This window comes from Panthera leo (genome assembly GCF_018350215.1).
Source record: "Panthera leo isolate Ple1 chromosome A2 unlocalized genomic scaffold, P.leo_Ple1_pat1.1 chrA2_random_Un_scaffold_54, whole genome shotgun sequence".
NCBI classification, from domain to species: Eukaryota; Metazoa; Chordata; class Mammalia; order Carnivora; family Felidae; genus Panthera; species Panthera leo.
The window spans coordinates 41,111-58,886 of record NW_024962217.1 but is presented as its reverse complement, the minus strand read 5'-3'; the positions used below and the strand labels follow the sequence as shown (position 1 = coordinate 58,886).

The 17,776-nt window shown below is 46.9% G+C and overlaps 1 long non-coding RNA gene across 2 annotated transcripts in view; it reads left to right on the top strand.

Moving 5' to 3' along the window:
* The first annotated feature begins 6,444 nt into the window (after positions 1-6,444).
* Positions 6,445-17,776, top strand: part of LOC122212709 — a 49,927-nt gene continuing 38,595 nt past the window's right edge. For both annotated transcript variants that reach the window (XR_006199263.1, XR_006199262.1), the window contains exon 1: positions 6,445-6,650. This is a non-coding gene — a long non-coding RNA (uncharacterized LOC122212709). The remainder of the gene's footprint in view (positions 6,651-17,776) is intronic.

Here is a 17,776-nt window from a genome sequence, read left to right as displayed (position 1 = left end):
AGTTGGTTAAGTGTCAGACCCTTGGTTTAGACTCCGATCATGATCTCGCAGGTTCATAGGTCTGAGTCCTGCATCAGCTCAGCTCTGACAATGCAGCCCTGCTAAGGATTAGCTCTCCTTCTCTCCCTCTCTCCCTCTCTCGCTCTCCCAAAATAATTAAACTTAAAAAAAAAAAAAAAAAGGAAGACTGAGATAGATAAATTTTTCAAGAGCTTATTTGATCACACTTCTAATGGAATTGCAAGGCAAACCAAGAATAGTTGGAAGCATTCCACCCACAGAAGCTAGGGGCAAGGTTTTTATAGAGGAGAAAAAGAAGCAAAGCAATTATTTGACTGGTTATAGCTTAAGCAGTTGTCTGATTTGGGAAAGCCTAGGTGGCTGTTTGTGACTGGCTGTCCTCAGGGTTCATTTTCTTGAATTCAAATGCACGGACTCTGGCTTAGTGTTTGGTTTGCTTAATGAAGCATTAGAGCCACCCCTGTCTAGTGGCCTCCTCCTTTAAATATTTTCACACCAGCATATATTCTCCACAGGTTTAAGTTTAAATATAATGAGCAGGGACAGAAACAAACCTTGCTGAAGCAAAGCTGTTAGGGATACTTCCTTTTCTTTTAAGTTTATTTATTTATTGAGAGAAAGAGAGAGACAAAGAGCTTGAGTGGGGGAGGGGCAGAGAGAGAGGGAATAGAGAGACCCAAGCAGGCTCTGTGCTGATAGCAGCACACGCTGAGAACAGCACGGAGTCTGACTTGGGGCTTGATCTCATGAACCGCGAGATCATGACCTGAGCCCAAATCAAGCGTTAGATGCTTAAATGACTGAGCCACCCTGGTATACCAATAGGGATGATTCTAACCTGACCTTTTCAACTTAGCTTTAATAGTAACAGAGACAAGGATGGTTCACACTGTACAAATATCTTTCTTATTCAATTATTAGATGGATTTTTTATGAATGAATTTTATCAGAACTGCTAATTGATTAGATAATTGCTCATCGTTTAGCAATAACAGAACTCCATAATATTTTATTTCATTTATGGGGTTATTTACTTAAAGCATAATTATATTTATTGTCATGATAAAAAGATTTCTGTTTTTTTTTTCTTTTTTCTTTGAGAGAGACAGAACACAAGTTGGGGAGACGGGCAGTTGGAGAGAGAAAGAATCTCAGGCAGCCTCCACATTCATCATGGAGCCTGATGCGGGGCTCAGTCCCACCAACCTGGGATCATAAACTGAGCCAGATCAAGAGTGTGACGATCAGTCACCTGAGCCACCCAGGAGCCCCAAAGTGGGTTTCTGATATGATTTCTCAGTACCTTAAGCATTGGAAATCTTCAAACTGGTCTTTCTAACGATTATTTTCAGGCTATCAGGCCAAATTTTCTCTCTATATCACCTACTTTATGCTATATGGTATACTGCTCTGGGTATTACAATCATAATTCAGGCCAGTGTGTGTTGAGATGTCACTTTTATGTATTTGGTCCTAATTATTAATTGCATAAATGCCTGTTTGCATGTATTTGTCAAAAATTGACTTTTAGGGAGAGTAGTATTGGTTTTTACATTTTTCTAATGCTTTCAAACACATTTCTGTCTCAGTTATCATCACCTAGGACGTTTTTCTTCTTAATTAGATTGCTGTGAATGTGCTAAGGTACTATCTCTCCACTTCAAGCCCCCATCTTCTCAGTTCTCTGATTACATGGCAACACGTTCTCTAACTCTTGCTTCAGTTGCTTCAGTTTTATGACATTATCTAAGTCACACCTCTTAACTGAAAGAACCTTTTCACCAGAAAATGCAGATCCAACTAAGAGTCAAAAACCCTCGATATTGAGTTACTTTCTATGAACTACATTAAGCATTTCCTCCACCTCAAAGTCACAAGTATTTTGTTGTTATTTAAATACCATATGATACGTGTTCACCAGAGCCTTGCAGTTAAGATACACTCAATGATTATGTTGAGTCATAAGAAAACCCATTGACTGACAGAGGTAATGGACACCATACATTTTTGCTTCTCAGTCTTTTCAATTGTGGCATTCGACATAAGTCTGTTAGCTGAAATAAGAATTTCTAGGCTGATCAGTAATTCAATAAATTATTAACTTCAGTTGAATACATGTGTCAACACGTAATTAAGAAGGTCATCAACTCAACAAGAATGATGCTACCATCTTCATTGTGTATTAACAACCTCTCAAAGAGTAGCTCTTCAGTCTTCGGGGTTTGCACTGAATTCATGTTTTGAATACAATTCTTAATCCAAGATTAATTCATTTAAACTTTACCTTTGTGTACAACCTATCTACTTCAAGCAGCCTTTAGTGGGACTATTGGAACTCAGGGACTCTATAATGCCAAAGTGTAAGACTAAAGGAGTTTAATATGAGAACATTTATATTTTATCAGAACATGTGAAAAGTCATCTTCTCCATTTGTATTTTGGTCTACCACATTATTTCATGAAACTATTTTCTCCTGAAAATCAATTTGCCACAAAGCTTTATTGTATAACCTGTTATATACAATGCATTAGGTAATAAGAATTTCAAGTTAGAATGGTTACTTCTTTTGAGAAATGTCCATTATTATTTACAAATATTTTAAAATCTCTAACAACATACAATGAGATATGATAATAACTGTATGTGGTCAACTCCCCTAATGGTACAATGGGAAGAATGTAGATACTGATGAAGGCTGAGAAAATGTTTCAAAAAGTAGAATTCGAAATTTTAGGATTGATAAACAGCACTTTTATAAAAGGGTGAAATTAAAGGAAATAAAAAGTGATCACAAGGATGAAGTATCAGCACTACATCATTACAGAGCAGTCAGGAAACTAACCTTAGTTTGTCAATGAGGTGGATGACATAAAACATTAAAATCCAGGGATGTCTGGGCGGCTCAGTCCGTTAAGTGTCTGACTTCAGCTCAGGTCATAATCTCGCGGTTCCTGGGTTCAACCCCACATCAGGCTTTGTACTGACAGATCAGAGCCTGGAGCCTGCTTTGGATTCTGTGTCTCCCTCTTTCACTGCCCCTCCCCCACTCACACTCTGTCCCTCTCCCTCTCAAAAAAATAAACATTAAAAAAAATTAAAATCCAGACAGATATTTTCAAAACATTATTGTGCAGACAGTAGATTCACAAAAATACAAGTATTATCAATTGACAATTATGGGGATTTCTTTAGAAACTCTGAGCTGTTTCTTTAGAAACAACTCAGTTGTTCCTGTCATCACTCCTCTGATTTGTAAACGAAAATAACAATACAGTATTCAGTAGCAATAATTTAGAGAGAAAATAATCAAATAAACTTTGAACTTGAGGTGAGAAGCATAGTTAAATAAGAAGAGAACCCAAAGCAGTTAAACAAAATACATTTTAAAAATTAAAAATCAGATGAAGAGAGACAGGAGAAAAACTAGGATGCAAGAGTTTTATGAAAACAAAGGGAAGAAAGTATGTTTCCTCCCCTGTTTTTTTTTCTTGTATGAGAATGCACACTTAAGGCTTTATCACAACTTGTTATTTTTAGTTCACAGTTCTTAATAGACAAGCTAACCTATAATTACCAAAGAATCACTAGGAGTAGTTCTTCAGATAACAGGACACTGAAAACACATTTCCACTTAACAGGAGGGGATTAGTTGGTAGAATGTGTTAGAAAAGCTGCAAATCGGGGCGCCTGGGTGGCGCAGTCGGTCGAGCGTCCGACTTCAGCCAGGTCACGATCTCGTGGTCCGCGAGTTCGAGCCCCGCGTCAGGCTCTGGGCTGATGGCTCGGAGCCTGGAGCCTGTTTCCGATTCTGTGTCTCCCTCTCTCTCTGCCCCTCCCCCGTTCATGCTCTGTCTCTCTCTGTCCCAAAAATAAATTAAAAAAAAAAAAAAACAAAAACAAAAAAAAACGTTGAAAAAAAAGAAAAGCTGCAAATCTCCTACAACAAATATCAATCCTCTCATTCGGGGGTTGTTTTTCATCACTGACTAAAAAATATAGTCAATCCATTAAACTTTCTTTCAAGTTCTAAAATTGTCCCAGGTGAATTATCAGGGTTTTTTCCCCATCATGTCACTCTGGTGGGCTGATAAAGACCCAAAAACAACATATGGTCAAATGTTTACTGTCAAACAGCAATCTCGTAACGTTAAAAGAAAATGGGTTTTGGATTCAAAACTACATTAAAGAAACACTTTTGTTAGTTTGTTTTTAGTTTATTATGTGCCAAAAACTTGAGGTGGGCACAAGCACCCCCCCTCAAAACAAAACAAAAACCCACAAAACTAAAAAACAGAAAAACAAATGTATTACCATTTAGTGATAAAATTAAACAACAACAACAAAAGAACACACAAATACCAACAACACGATATGATGTGGTAAAACATTCTGAAAAGACAGAAGGGAAAGTGACTTTTTGTAAGGTGAGAAAAAGGCAAGTAGTTAACTAACTTGGATCTTAAAAGAGAAGTTGTTTTCCTTTTGTTGTTATTGATTTTTGTCTTTTTTTTTTTCCGAAAAGAAGTAGAGGAAGGCAAAGGGGAATAAGTGTTAAGGTATGAACCCTATCCATGTTTGAGTAGCATCAAGCTTTCTCTGAGATTGGAATTTAGACACACACACACACACACACACACACACACACACACACACACAGACGGAGGTAGTAAATGATTGGTAAGGCTGTTCTACTTGAAATCATCCCTGTATTAGCCAGGGTTCTCTAGAAAAAGAGAACTAATAGGATGTAGACACACAGATTAGAAAGATAAGGAAGGGAGGGAGATTTACTATAGGAATTGACTCATGCAGTTGCAGAGATCTAAAAGTCCCATAATCTTCCCTCCACAAATTGGTATAATTCAATCCATGTCCAAAGGCCCTTGTACCAGGGGCTCTGATATTTGAACACAGGAAAAGATGAATATCCAAGCTCAAGAGAAAGAGTGAATTTGCCCTTCCTTTGTCTTTTGGTTCTATTCAGGCCCTCAACAGATTGGATGAGGTCTACTCACATTGGTGAGGGCACACGTCTTTATTCAGTCTCCTGAATGAAATGCTAATCTCTTCCACAAATACCCTCACTGACCACCCAGATATAATGTTTTCCCAGCTGTTTGCATTCTATAGCTCAGTTAACACATAAAATCAACCAATACCGTCGCCACTAGCTCCCAGACTTTTCACAAATCTGCAACTATCCCATCACTTAAGTTCCAGTTCAGATAATGTAATTCCATTGTAATCCCTGATGCTGTAATCTAAATCAAAATTGCACCTCGTCTCCAGCCTTATCACATCATCCTGTTTCACTTGCGGCGCGAGGCTGTGGAGTCAGCGGCGTCAGCGGCTGCTCGAGGTGGGGGCGGCGTGAGGCGGCGGCGGCGGCGTTGGCGGCGCCAGGCGGTGTTGGCGGCGGAGGCTTCAGGGAAGTTGCGAGGGCGGGGCGGTGCGAGGGAGCTGCGGGCGTCGGTGGCGTCTGCGGCGGCGCGCGAGGCAAGGGCAGCTCGAGGCGGGAGCGGCACGAGCTGTCGCGGCGACCACGTGAGGCGAGGCGGCGGCGCGAGGCGAAGTTGGCGCCAGGCGGCGGCAAGGCAGCTGCGGAGGCGCGGGGTGATGCAGCGGCGCCAGGCGGCGAGGCGGCCACGCTCCGGCCGGGTCCCCACTGCTCCAGGCGGCGCCATGGATGAGGCCGTGGGCGACCTTAAACAAGCGCCGCCCTGCGTTGCCGAGGCGCCGAATGTCCACTTGGAGGTGCACCAGAGGAGCACAGGTGAGCCTGGGCACCGCACCCAAGCGGAGCCTGACGGCCCTGGGATGAAGGGGCGTGTGTGCCAGTTATCCTCAGAGCTGGCGTTTGTCGGGCTGTTCGGTCACCCTGGCTGCCCACCACCTGACGTCTCAGGACCCCAGGCGAACCCCCGTGGTCCGCAGTTTTCAGAGGGGTCTGGGTGTGGCTTGTGTGGGGCAGACGCCCGGGACGGTGGACCCTCCCGGGCCTGCCTGACGCAGAGGGCGAGGCCGAGGGGGAGGCCGGCTGGGGCAGTGTGGGAGGTGGGGCGGAGGCAGGTATGGTCCAGAACCGGTCAGCGTCCTGGAAGCCTTGAAGGCCAGTCGGAAAGTGTCAGAGTTTTCCCACGTGAATCAGAGGCCTCGGGCTTTTGTTAAAATGCGGACTCGAGCTGCAACCCCACGGCTGTGGGAACTTTGCGCCTTGGTTCCTAACAGTAGCAGCACTAGCGAGAGCTCGCGGCACGCGCCAGGCCTGTGTGTCCCGGCTGATCTTCCGTTGGGGCAGCCGCGGGTGGCAGGAGCTGTTGCTGTGGCCTCTTGGCGTATGGGGAGCAGGGCTTGGCTTGGGGCTGACCCCCCAGGCGAGCCCACGGCTGTGCTCTGAAAGGTCTGACTTTGTAGAAGGCACTTGTTACCTACCATCCTGACCGCTGTGTCTTGTGTTTCCAGCCCTGCCAAAAAAGAACATACTAAGCTGAGCGTTAGAAAGCTGATCAACAGACATAACATTTTGTTTGGTGACTACATGTGGACCGAGTTTGATGATCCTTTTCTGAGCAGAAACGTGCAGTGTGTGTCTATTGTTGCCACAGAGTTGAAGGTTCAAGACCCACAGGTGACTAATTCATATTGCCAAGAAATCGCTAATTCATAGCCGAATACAAAGTCAGTGTCATGGGGGCACCAGGCTGGCTCATCTAGCAGATCATGCGATCTTGATTTTGGGTTCCTGGGTTCAAGCCCCACATCGGGTGTTGACTTTACTTTAAAAAAATTTTAACAATATTTATTCTTCCAATCCATTAGCACGGATTGTTTTTCCTTTTCTTTATATCTTCTTCAATTTCCTTCATAAGCTTTCTATACTTTTCAGCATACAGATCTTTTACATCTTTGGTTAGGTTTATTCCTAGGTATTTTATGCTTCTAGGTGCAATTGTGAATGGGATCAGTTTCTCCATTTGTCTTTCTGTTGCCTCATTATTAGTGTATAAGAATGCAATTGATTTTTATACATTGGTTTTGTATCCTGCGACTTTGCTGAATTCATGTATCAGTTCTAGCAGACTTTTGGTGGAGTCTGTTGGGTTTTCCACGTATAATATCATGTCATCTGCAGAAAGGGAAAGCTTGACTTCATCCTTGCCAATTTTGATGCCTTTGATTTCCTTTTGGTGTCTGACTGCTGATGCTAGTGTTATGCCCAGAATTCGTGATCCCCAAATACCGCCAGGGAGCCGAGTCCGATGTAAAAGCAAAAGAGCCTTTATTCGAGCTAGCTCGAGCTCAATCCCCTACCTGCACTGACGCAGCGGTGAGATACCGGGGAGAGAGAGAGCGAGTTTCCAAAGCCCAAAGGTTTTATTGGGGCCTAGGGGCAGTTGGTGAGGTAATAGCTATGGCCTCAGCCGATTGGCGGGGGAAGGGTCCGAGTTCTGTTGGGCAGGTGGGGGAGGGGGTTGCTCAAGGGGAGCACCAACTCCCCTAAGGGCAGTTGGTGAGGTCCAAGTTCTGTTAGGCAGGTGGGGGAGGGGTGGCTCAAGGGGAGGAGGTGTGCCTTAAGGGCAGTTGGTGAGGTCCGAGTTCTGTTAGGCAGGTGGGGGAGGGGGTGGCTCAAGGGGAGGAGGTGTGGTCAAGGTGAAGGACACAGAACAAGATGGAGTCGGCTCGCGTAGGCCCGCCCTTTCATTCCCCCCTTGTCATGTAGCTTACGGACCCAATCATGGGACTGGCTGCATTTATGGTGACAAGGGGAACAGAGTTGGAGGTTTACGCAAAGTTCTGGGAAGCAAGTGTCCCTGGGGTGGCTCTGGGAGGTCTGATTAAGTATTGTCCCCAAGCTGGTGTCTATGATCTGCCAGGTGATGTTTGGGGGGGCGTGGGGACTCCCGGCAGCGTGAGCAATGACAAGCAGAGTTAACAGAGTTATCAATATTAGGTGGGTTGAATGCGCTGTACCTTGAGCTTGAGCGGGTTGTGTTGGTCCCGACTGATGGCCCATCACGTGACGAAGTCCTTCCGGATCGAGGAGGGGTCTGCTGGCCGAACGTGGGTGTGATGGACCCAGGTCGCAATGCCGTCTACTTTGAGAGCGGTGGGGGTTAACACCACGATGTAGGGTCCCTTCCAGCGCGGCTCGAGGGTCTCTCGGTGGTGCCTCTTGACGTAGACCCAGTCTCCCGGCCTGTACTGATGAGGTGTTGGGGTCGGGCCAGCCTCGTAGATTGGATGGAGGCGCGGCCAAATGTCCTTGTGCGCCTTCTGGAGCCCTCTCAAGGAAAGAAAAAGTTCTTGATCTTTAAACTCAGCAATAAGTTCAGCTCGAAGGCTGGGAATAACAGGGGGTGGCCTGCCAAACATGATCTCGTAGGGAGTAAAACCCAGAGTGTAAGGAGTGTTTCTAACCCGGTAAAGGGCGTACGGTAGGAGAGTCACCCAGTCCCCGCCAGTCTCCATGGTTAATTTGGTAAGGGTCTCTTTTAGGGTTCTATTCATTCTTTCTACCTGTCCTGAGCTCTGGGGCCTGTAAGCACAATGTAACTTCCAGTTTGCCCCCACCGCCTTGGCTACTGCCTGTGTTATCTGTGAGATAAAAGCTGGTCCATTGTCTGATCCTACCATGGCAGGAAAACCATACCTGGGTAAAATGTCTTCTAGTAGCTTCTTAGCCACTGTCTGAGCCGTTTCATGCTTGGTTGGGTATGCCTCCACCCAGCCAGAGAAGGTGTCTGAAAATACTAAAAGATATTTATAACCACACTTTCCTGGTTTGACTTCAGTGAAGTCGACTTCCCATTGGGCTCCCGGTCTGGTGCCTCTGAGCCTGGTTCCTTTTTTATTCGATGTGGCTCTCGCGTTGGTGAGTTGGCAGGTCTTGCAGGCAGATACAACTTGCTGTATTTTGGTGTCCTGTTGGTGAATCTTGATTCCGGCATGTCGGATTAAGTCTTTTAATTTTCGGGCCCCCATGTGAGTAGACCGATGCATGTGCTCTAATATTGAGACTCCGAGCCGGTCTGGCAGCACGAGCTCCTTGTTAGGTGTATACCACCATCCCTTTATCTCCTGGACCATGGGGAGTTTCTTGATCCGCTGTAACTCCTCCTGGGAGTATTTGGGCTGGTCTGGTAAAACTGGGTCTCCCGGGTCCGGTAGTTGTATGGTCATGGTGGGGACTGAAGTAAGGGCGACTGCCTTGGCTGCCTGGTCAGCCTTTCGATTACCTGTAGCTACTGGGTTATCAGCTTTTTGGTGCCCTTGGCAGTGGATAATTGCTAGCTTGGCAGGAAGCCATAAGGCCGTAAGCAGGTTAAGTATCTCCTGCTTATTTTTTATAGTCCGTCCTTCTGCTGTCAGTAACCCCCTCTCCTGATAAATTGCCCCATGAATATGAGCTGTGGCAAACGCATAACAGCTGTCTGTGTAGATGTTAAGCCGTTTTCCAGCTCCCAGCATCAGCGCCTTGGGGAGAGCTATGAGCTCTGCTCGCTGGGCTGACGTTCCGGAGGGTAGAGCCTCCGCCCATACGGTGTCCGTTTCGGTGACCACCGCTGCACCCGCATACCTGTGTCCGTCTCGCACACAGCTGCTGCCATCAGTGAACCAAGTAGTCTCAGCATCGGGGAGGGGCCGGTCGGTCAGGTCCGTCTGGAATCCATGTACTTGTTCCAGAATTCCCACACAGTCATGTAATGGAGTACCTAGGTCAGGGTCGGGCAGCAGGGTTGCAGGATTGAGGGATGGACTGGGGTGGAACTGCACTCGTGGAGGGTTGAGTAGGAGGCTCTGGTAATGAGTCATATGTGTATTGCTCATCCATCTATCCGGAGGCTGTTTCAGGACCCCTTCAATGGTGTGTGGGGTCGTGATCCAGATCTCCTGTCCTAGGGTCAGCTTGTCTGCATCCTTTACTAGGAGTGCTGTCGCCGCAATAATTCTTAGGCATGGCGGCCAGCCGGCAGCCACTGGATCTAGTTTCTTAGACAGGTAAGCCACTGGGCGGTTCCAGGGGCCTAAGGCTTGAGTTAGAACCCCTTTTGCTATTCCCTTATGTTCGTCTACAAAGAGGTGGAAGGGTTTCGTAATGTCTGGTAAGCCCAGGGCTGGGGCACTTAGGGGGCCTTTTTTAACTGATTAAAGGCAATTTTTTCTTTTTCAGTCCATTTAAATGTTTTCCCCTGTTTGGTAGCTTCATATAGGGGCCTGGCAATCTCAGCAAAACCTGGAACCCAGAGGCGGCAGTAGCTGGCTGATCCTAGGAATTCCCTCACTTCTCTTCGGGAGGTAGGAGTAGGGATCTTTAGGACAGTTTCTTTTCTGGCATCTGATAACCGCCGCTGTCCGCCCTCCAGGATATATCCCAGGTAACTTACCCTCTCCCTGCATATCTGAGCCTTCTTCGTGGATGCCCGGTACCCTAAGGCCCCCAGAGTAGCCAGCAGGTCCTGGGTCCCTCGCTCGCAGTCTTTGGCCGTGTCGGCAGCAATCAGGATGTCATCTACGTACTGTAGAAGGGTGAGGCCAGGGTGCTCCCTTCTGTACTCACCCAGGCCCTCGTGTAGTGCCTCGTCGAAGATGGTGGGTGAATTTTTGAATCCCTGAGGTAGCCGTGTCCAGGTGAGCTGCCCACTGTAGCCCTCCTCCGGATCATGCCACTCGAAGGCGAACAAGGGTTGGCTCTGGGGTGCCAGCGGCAGACTGAAGAAGGCATCCTTTAAATCTAGTACAGTATACCAGACCCTGGAGGGCGCCAAGGAGCTCAAGAGAGTATATGGGTTGGGAACAGTTGGGTGTATGTCCGCGACCCTCTTATTTACTTCCCAGAGGTCTTGTACCGGTCGGTAGTCATTTGTGTGAGGCTTTTTGACCGGCAGTAGGGGTGTGTTCCAGGCAGACTGGCAAGGAACTAGTACCCCTAGGCTTCGTAGTCTCCGGATGTGTGTCTGGATCCCCTTCTGGGCCTCCTGAGACATGGGGTATTATTTGATCCTTACCGGACTCTGTCCTGGCTTGACTTCTACCAGGACTGGGGTCCTGTGAGCGGCTAGTCCCATCCCCCCCGTCTCTGCCCAAACCGAGGGGAATTCTTGTAGCCATCTGTCTATATTATCCTCTCTCGGGAGCGCCTCCTGGTGGAGGAGGTATTCATCCTCCAGTTTCATGGTCAGGACCTGGATGGGGTGGCCCTTGCCATCGGTGACCTGAGGCCCCCCTTGTCTGAAAGTTATCTGAGCTCCAATCTTGGTCAGTAAGTCCTGTCCTAACAGCGGGTAGGGGCATTCTGGTATTACCATAAAGGAGTGGGATACCCGGCCCGTTCCCAAATCTACTGTTCTTCGGGTAGTCCATGAATACTGGCTGATACCAGTTGCCCCTTGTACCCAGGACTTCTTGCTAGCTAGTTTTCCTTGTGGGGTGCGGAGGACCGAATGTTGTGCTCCGGTGTCGACAAGGAAGTCAACAGGGGTCCCCTCCACTTTAAGAGTTACCCTGGGTTCGGGGAGAGGGTCCGAACCCCGACTCCCCTAATCACTTAGTTCATCTAGCTCTAGGACTTTTACTGGATCAGTCTTGCTTCCCTTCCCGCCAGCACTTTTTGGACAATCTCGGGCCGAATGCCCTATCTGCTTGCAGTATGCGCACTGATCCTTCTGCAGCCTCTGCTTCCCCACCTTGGTGGTTCCTTTACCTTTTCTTGCATTGTCTGCCAGCTGCCGGAGACGGCGGTCTCGTTCCTCGGGGGAGTCAGCAGTGGTAGCTAGTAGTATTCTGGCCAGGTCTCGAGTCTGCTTACTGCTGGCAGCCGCCATGGCGCGAGCCTGCTTGTCCTCAGGAGGCTCCCGGTTATTATATACCTTTTTGGCTACCACCGGTAAGTCCTGCAGACTTTTTTCTCCTAGTCTACCTATTTTCTGTAATTTTCTGCTAATGTCTATGGCCGATTGGTTTACAAAGGCCATGATAACAGCTGCCTTGCTTTCTGGAGCCTCTGGATCCCTGGGGGTATAGGTACGGAATGCCTCCATGATCCGTTCTAAAAAGGCAGCCGGAGATTCATCTTTTCCCTGTTGTACATTTCCTACTTTGGCCAAATTGGTTGGCTTTCTAGCAGCCATTCGGAGACCCCCCCCCATTAGAGTCTGGAGGTAGACCCGGAGCCTCTCCTTACCTTCTGCCGTGTTGAAATCCCACTGGGGCCGAGTTAAGGGGAAGGAGGCATCTATCTGAGCCTGGTTGGTGGTGGGATTCCCGTCTGCGCCCGGAACTAGTTTTCGGGCCCCACTGAGGATTCTTTCTCTTTCTTCAGTCGTGAACAGGACCTGCAAAAGCTTCTGGCAATCGTCCCACGTGGGCTGATGGGTAAAAAGAACAGAGTCTAATAAATCAATAAGCCCTGCCGGTTTCTCGGAAAACTTAGGATTCTGAGCTTTCCAATTGTAGAGGTCACTAGTGGCGAAAGGCCAATAGTGATGGGGCTGATTCCCCTCTGCGTCTGGGGGTCCGGTGGCTCACAGGGGCAGAACAGTGGAGTCGGCGGCGGCGGAGGCAGATTGCTCCCTCTGAGCCCTTTGTCTGGTAAAGGGCGGGCTTCCCACTGTAGCGTTTCTGCCTCCCGCTCTCGGAACAGGGTCTGCCTCCCCCGGAGGGGGAGGATGGTGTTCTTCCGGCATCCTAGAAGGGTTATACGGGGAAGGAAAAATTAATTCTTCTTCAGTAACCCCCTGTAAGACAGGGTAGAGGGGTGCTGAAGGCTGGGTAAGACTTTTCTTCTTCTTTGTCCCCTGCAAAGCAAGAATGGGTTTTGGCTCTGGAGGGAGTGGGGCTAGGAAGGGCTTAAGCCAAGAGGCTGGGTCTTCTACAAGGTCCTACCAAGTGATAATGTAAGGGAGCTGATCAAGATGGCCCGTCTTAGGCTGAGAGATGATACTCCTGACTCGGTGGATGGTAGGGAGGTCGAAGGTCCCCTCTGGTGGCTGTCCGACATTGAAAGTTGGCCACACGCTAGAACAAAAAAACTGCCACCGACCCTCTCGGACTTCCACACTGAGGTTGTTAGCTCTTCCCCTCACATCCTTAAAGTGATCAATCATAATACTTAGAGGAGTAGTCTGAGTCCCATTACGTCCGTCCAGTAAGTCCACAGAGCAAAACAGAGAAACACAAAAACAGACAAACAGAGGGCCCCTAGAAAGTCTTCCAACTCCATGGAAGCAAAACTGAAAGCTAGCTTAGACCTTTGAGGGGATTCCACGTCCCTCCAAAACCGATGAGGGGATTCCATGTCCCTCCAAAACCGATGAGGGGATTCCAGGTCCCTCCAAAACAGATGAGGCGATTCCACGTCCCTCCAAAACCAATGAGGGGATTCCACGTCCCTCCAAAACCGATGAGGGGAAATCATGTCCCTCCAAAACAGATGAGGGGATTCCACGTCCCTCCAAAACCAATGAGGGGATTCCACGTCCCTCCAAAGACGACGGCCTCACGCCGACCAGCGGGAGCGACCCGCCTCGTCTCAGACCTTTGAGGGGATTCCACGTCCCTCCAAAACCGATGAGGGGATTCCACGTCCCTCCAAAACCGATGAGGGGATTCCACGTCCCTCCAGAAGGGAGAATCGGAACGTCTTCCAAAACTCCCAGCCCGTGGTCCTCCAGTGCGTCCACTTAGACCGCGTCGGGCACTACCAGAATTAAATGAGCTCACACAGAAAAGACAGAACAGACAGACACTAACCGTGGCCAGTCAGGCTCTCCGGGTCGGGGGTCCCTCGGGGGTCTTGGGGATCCCAGACGAGCCCCCAAATGTTATGCCCAGAATTCGTGATCCCCAAATACCGCCAGGGAGCCGAGTCCGATGTAAAAGCAAAAGAGCCTTTATTTGAGCTAGCTCAAGCTCAATCCCCTACCTGCACCGACGCAGCGGTGAGATACCGGGGAGAGAGAGAGCGAGTTTCCAAAGCCCAAAGGTTTTATTGGGGCCTAGGGGCAGTTGGTGAGGTAATAGCTATGGCCTCAGCCGATTGGCTGGGGAAGGGTCCGAGTTCTGTTGGGCAGGTGGGGAAGGGGGTTGCTCAAGGGGAGCACCAACTCCCCTAAGGGCAGTTGGTGAGGTCCGAGTTCTGTTAGGCAGGTGGGGGAGGGGGTGGCTCAAGGGGAGGTGGTGTGGTCAAGGTGAAGGACACAGAACAAGATGGAGTCGGCTGGTGTAGGCCCGCCCTTTCACTAGAACTTCCAACACTGTGTTAAACAACAGCAGTCAGAGTGGACATCCCTGTCATGTTCCTAATCTCAGGGGGAAAGCTCTCAGTTTTTCCCCACTGAGGATGATATTAGCTGTGGGCTTTTCATAAATGGCTTTTAGGATGTTTAACTATGTTCCTTCTATCCCAACTGTCTTGAGGGTTTTTATTATGAAAGCATGCTGAATTTTGTCATACGCTTTTTCTGCATGGATTGACAGGATCATATGGTTCTTATCTTTTCTTTTATTAAGGTGATGTATCACATTGATTGATTTGCGAATGTTGAACGAGCCCTGTAGCCCAGGAATGAATCCCACTTGATCATGGGGAAAATTCACTTTATATGCTGTTGAATTCGATTTGCTAGTATCTTATTGAGAAGTTTTGCATCCATATTCATCAGGGATATTGGCCTGTAGTTGTCTGTTTTTGCTGGGAGTCTGTCTGGTTTAGGAATCAAAGAAATGCTGGCTTCATAGAATGAGTCTGGAAGTTTTCCTTCCCTTTCTATTTTTTGGAACAGCTTGAGAAGGATAGGTATTATCTCTGCTTTAAATGTCTGGTAGAATTCCCCAGGGAAGCCATCTGGTCCTGGACTCTTAGTTGTTGGGAGATGTTTGATAACTGATTCAATTTCTTCGCTGGTTATGGGTCTGTTCAAGTTTTCCTTTTCTTTCTGTTTGAGTTTTGGATGTGTGTGGGTGCTGAGAAATTTGTCCATTTCTTCCAGGTTGTCCAGTTTGTTGGCATATAGTTTTTCATAGCATTCCCTGCTAATTGTTTGTACTTCTGAGGGATTGGTTGTAATCATTCCATTTTCATTCATGATTTTATCTATTTGGGTCATCTCCCTTTTCTTTTTGAGAAGCCTGGCTAGAGGTTTATCAATCTTGTTTGTTTTTTTCAAAAAACCAACTCTTGGTTTCATTGATCTGCTCTACAGGATTTTTTTGGTTCTATGTTGTTTATTTCTGCTCTGATCTTTATTATTTCTCTTCTTCTGCTGGGTTCCGGGTGTCTTTGCTGTTCTGCTTCTATTTCCTTTAGGTGTGCTGTTAGATTTTGTATTTGGGATTTTTCTTGTTTCTTGAGATAGGCCTGGATTGACATGTATTTTCCTCTCAGGACTGTCTTCGCTGCATCCCAAAGCGTTTGATTGCTGTATTTTCGTTTTCATTTATTTCCATGTATTTTTTAATTTCTTCTCTAATTGCCTGGTTGATCCATTCATTCTTTAGTAGGGTGTTCTTTAACCTCCGTGCCTTTGGAGGTTTTCCAGACTTTTTCCTGTGGTTGATTTCACGTTTCATAGCATTGTGGTCTAAAAGTGTGCATGGTATGATCTCAATTCTTGTATACTTATTAAGGTCTGTTTGGTGACCCAGTATGTGATCTATCTTGGAGAATGTTCCATGTACACTTGAGAAGAAAGTATATTCTGTTGCTTTGGGATGCAGAGTTCTAAATATATCTGTCAAGTCCATCTGATCCAATGTATCATTCAGGGCCCTTGTTTCTTTATTGATCCTGTGTCTAGGTGACCTATCCATTGTTGTAAGTGGGGTATTAAAGTCCCCTGCAATTACTGCATTCTTATCAATAAGGTTGCATATGTTTGTGATTAATTGTTTTATATATTTGGGGGCTCCCAAATTTGGCGCATAGACACTTAACAATTGTTAGCTCTTCCTGATGGATAGACTCTGTAATTATTATATAATGCCCTTCTTCATCTCTTGTTACCCCCTTTAATTTAAAGTGTAGTTTGTCTGATAAATGTATGGCTACTCCAGCTTTCTTTTGACTTCCAGTAGCATGATAGATAGTTCTCCATCCCTTCACTTTCAATCTGAAGGTGTCCTCAGGTCTAAAATGAGTCTCTTGTAGACAGCAAACAGATGGGTCTTGTGTTTTTTCTTTTTTTAATCCATTCTGATACCCTATGTCTGTTGGTTGGAGCATTTAGTCCATTTATATTCGGTGTTGTTATTGAAAGATATGGGTTTAGATTCATTGTGATGTCTGTAGTTTTCATGCTTGTAATGATGTCTCTGGTACTTTGTGGTCCTTGCAACATTTTACTCACTGAATCCCCTTAGGATCTCTTGTAGGGCTGGTTTAGTGGTGATGAATTCCTTCAGTTTTTGTTTGGGAAGACCTTTATCTGTCCTTCTATTCTGAGTGAGAGACTTGCTGGAGAAAGGATTCTTGGCTGCATATTTTTTCTGTTCATTATTACATTGAAGTATTCCTGCCATTCCTTTCTGGCCTGCCAGGTTTCAGTAGATAGATCTGTCATCAGTCTTATCGGTCTCCCTTTATATGTTGGAGCATGTTTATCCCTAGCTGCTTTCAGAATTTTCTCCCTATCCTTGTACTTGCCAGTTTCACTATGATATGTAGTGCAGAAGATCAATTGAAGTTACATCTGAATTGAGTCTCTGTGCCTCTTGGATTTCAATGCCTTTTTCCTTCCCCACATCAGGAAAGTTCTCAGCTATGATTTGTTCAAGTACACTTTCAGCCCCTTTCTCTCTCTCTTCCTCTTCTGAAATTCCTGTTATGCGGATATTGTTCTGTTTGATTGCCTCACTTAGTTCTCTAATTCTCCCCTCATACTCCTGGATTTTTCTCTCTCTCTTTTTCTCAGCTTCCTCTTTTTCAATAATTTTATCTTCTAATTCACCTATTCTCTCCTCTGCCTCTTCAATCCGTGCTATTGCCACCTCCATTTTATTTTACACCTTATTTATAGCATTTTTTAGCTCCTCATGACTATTTCTTAGTCCCTTGATCTCTGTAGTAATAGATTCTTTGCTGTCCTCTATGCTTTTTTCAAGCCCAGGGATTAATTTTATGACTATTATTCTAAATCCTTGTTCTGTTTTATTGCTTAAATCATGTTTGATCAATTCGTTAGCTGTCGCTACCTCCTGGGATTTCTTTTGAGGAGAATTCTTCCGTTTCATCATTTTGGATAGTCCCTGGGGTGGCGCCCAACTGCAGGGCACTTCCCCTGTGTTGTCTGGAGTAACTTGTGTTGGTGGGCAGGGCCGCAGTCAGACCCAATGTCTGTCCCCAGTCCACCGCTTGGGCCAGAGTCAGACTGGTGTGCACCTTACGTTCCCCTCTCCCAGGGGCAGGACTCATTGTGAACTGGTGTGGGCCCTCTCTGGGCTACTTGCACACTGCCAGGTTTGTGCTGCTTTGATGGGATCTGGCGTATTAGGCAGGGTGGATCTGCAACGTGCACAGGGGTGGGCGGGGCAGGCTTAGCTTCTTTGCTGTAAGTGGTCCCCTGCGGGAGGGGCCCTGTAGCACCTGGAGGGAGGTAGCAGACCCGTCGGAGGGATGGATCCACAGAAGCACAGCGTTGGGTGTTTGCATGGTGCAAGCAAGTTCGGTGAGGGGAACTGTTTCCCTTTGGGATTTCGGCCGGGGGATGGGAGAGGGAGATGGCGCTGGCCAGCACCTTTGTTCCCCGCCGAGCTAAGCTC